This window comes from Oncorhynchus mykiss, chromosome 12 (assembly GCF_057628025.1).
Source record: "Oncorhynchus mykiss isolate SJ-2025 chromosome 12, ASM5762802v1, whole genome shotgun sequence".
Classification (NCBI taxonomy): Eukaryota; Metazoa; Chordata; class Actinopteri; order Salmoniformes; family Salmonidae; genus Oncorhynchus; species Oncorhynchus mykiss.
Genome location: NC_143033.1, coordinates 12,224,837 through 12,227,735, shown reverse-complemented (window position 1 = coordinate 12,227,735; position 2,899 = coordinate 12,224,837). Strand labels below are relative to the sequence as shown.

The following is a 2,899-nucleotide window of genomic DNA, read 5'->3' as shown; positions in this document are numbered from 1 at the left end:
GTCTGGTTCATCCTTGGGAGTAATTTCCAAATGCCTGAAGGTACCACGTTCATCTGTACAAACAATAGTACGCAAGTATAAACACCATGGGACCATGCAGCCGTCATACCGCTCAGGAAGGAGACGTGTTCTGTCTCCTAGAGATTAACATACTTTGGTGTGAAAAGTGCAAATCAATCCCAGAACAACAGTAAAGGACCTTGTGAAGATGCTGGAGGAAACAGGTACAAAAGTATCTATAGCTACAGTAAAACAAGTCCTAAATCGACAACCTGAAAGGCCGCTCAGCAAGGAAGAAGCCACTGCTACAAAACCGCCATACAAAAGCCAGACTACGGTTTGCAACTGCACATGGGGACAAAGATCGTACTTTCTGGAGAAATGTCCTCTGGTCTGATGAAACAAAAATACAATTGTTTGGCCATAATGACCATCGTTATGTTTGGAGGAAAAAATGGGAGGCTTGCAAGCCGAAGAACACCATCCCAACTGTGAAGCACGGGGGTGGCAGCATCATGTTGTCGGGGTGCTTTGCTGCAGGAGGGACTGGTGCACTTCACAAAATAGATGGCATCATGAGGTAGGAAAATTATGTGGATATATTGAAGCAACATTTCAAGAGATCAGTCAGGAAGTTAAAGCTTGGTCGCAAATGGGTCTTCCAAATGAACATTGACCCCAAGCATACTTCCAAAGTTGTGGCTTAATGGCTTAAGGACAACAAGGTCAAGGTATTGGAGTGGCCATCGCAAAGCCCTGACCTCAATCCTATAGAAAATTTGTGGGCAGAACTGAAAAAGCGGATACGAGCAAGGAGGCCTACAAACATGACTCAGTTACACCAGCTCTGTCAGGAGGAATGGGACAAAATTCACGCAACTTATTGTGGGAAGCTTGTGGAAGGCTACCCAAAACGTTCGACCCAAGTTAAACAATTTAAAGGCAATGGTACCAAATACTAATCGAGTGTATGTAAACTTCTGACCCACTGGGAATGTGATGAAATAAATAAAAGCTGAAATAAATCACTCTACTATTATTCTGACATTTCACATTCTTAAAATAATGTGGTGATCCTAACTGACCTGAGACAGGGAATTTTTACTATTTTTACTAAATGTCATGAATTTTGAAACTGAGTTTAAATGTATTTGGCTAAGGTGTATGTAAACTTCAGACTTCAACTGTATATATATATATTTTAAACTACCAAGTATAGCCCAGTCCATTCTGAAGTTCCTCTCACTGTCTCCACCACCAGTCCTTCCCAGACCTGTCCTTGGATCGGAGATCCTGCAGCAGGACAGAGGGAAAAGCAGGGGGGATGGAACTTAATCCATATTTCGGAAGTATCACGGAAGATCTGCGTTCAAATGTATTTCATTTCCAATTGAGCCGACATGTGCAGCGTTTACCGAACGCAGTGTGTGAGAACGCAGGAACATTGCCTTTAAATGTCAATCTAGCTACAACACGAATCTTCCAAGATACTTCAGTGATACGGATTGAATCCAGCCCTTAGTCATGGAATTTCTACTGTAATTTCACTTATTTATTTACCAGAGAGATGGACACTGACCTGTAGGAGATGCGGTGAGAGCTGACCCAGGTCTGCCACAAACACCAAAATCAGGACAAAGATCATGACCAAGATCAGGACCGTGATCCAAACAATTCCAGGGTAAAGGGCAGGGGCTGTTCTTCTTGCTTTAAATATATCAACAACATCTCTGAATGCTGTGTTGACAACTAGGTTAGGTCTTCTGGGGAATCTCTCCTGACATAGTGGACATTGATACTGGTGTCTGCTATCCCAGTATTCATTGAGACAGGCCATGCAGAAATTGTGTCCACAACTGGTGGTGACTGGATCACTAAATACATCCAAGCAGAGAGAGCACTGGAATGGCTCTTCTTCTGATCTTCTTCTGCGGGCAAACATTGCTGGGAACAAAGACCCTTTAATTTAGTTATTTGACTCATTCCTGTTGTCTCTTAATGGAGCAAAGGGCCCAAACAATGTTTTCCCAGCAACCCTGATTATTTTAGATGAAACCCTTATCTGGAAACTCCTTTCCAGGGGCTATAATACCAGGACATAAAGTAAAAGTAAAGTGCAAAGCAATAAAGTGTTCTGGGCATGCATAGCTTAACGCGTTGTAACCTACACACTGAACCAGTGGCATAGGCAGAAATTCTTTACTGGTCAAATTTGTTAACTTTGAAAATGTGACAACGAAAAAAATGTTTTGCTTTAAATAATAACAATGCAACATGGATGAAACGTTAATCAGAGAAGACCGTGACTAGCTAGCTACAGTGACTAGACAACAACTAGGTTGGAGGCTTGCAGAAATGGCTTAATAGATATAAACTTCAGTTCATTATTACAGAACCAATCAATAAATAAACAGTAACAATCTAACTGTTTCTTCTACTTACAAGACTAATGCTTGGCAAGGGCACACATGGAGGTTACAGGGTGATGTAGCTAGCAGTTTGAGAGGACACGCTAGCTTGATATAATGTAACAACTGAAAATAGGGAGAACACTTTTTTGTTTACCTAGGTTGTCATGACAACAGCAGCAACCACATTCGTGCAGGAACAGAGTTTTCAGTTAAATTGGTGAGAAGCTCATTCTTTTGAAATAAATCATGTTGTTCTGAAAACAGTGATATCCTCAACACGTTTTATTTGACAAGTAAAGATTGCCCAGTGGTAACAAGGCAAGCTTAATACAGGCAGACATAATTAAACATCATAGTAACATCAAAATAGCATCTTAAATTCACATTGACTTGTTTTTTATTTTTTATTCCAAAGAGATGATCCAGAAGTAAGAAAGTAAATACATCATACATTAATGCACTTTGAATATTTCCTTCACAGTGATTTT

At 40.6% G+C, this 2,899-nt stretch overlaps 1 long non-coding RNA gene across 1 annotated transcript; it reads right to left on the bottom strand.

The window, feature by feature from the left end:
* Positions 1-1,742: 1,742 nt before the first annotated feature.
* Positions 1,743-2,594, bottom strand: LOC110539116 (uncharacterized). Its single transcript, XR_002475862.3, has 2 exons — positions 2,443-2,594; positions 1,743-1,944 (listed from the first exon to the last, which is right to left on the bottom strand). It is a non-coding gene; the product is annotated as an uncharacterized LOC110539116 (long non-coding RNA).
* Positions 2,595-2,899: the final 305 nt, after the last annotated feature.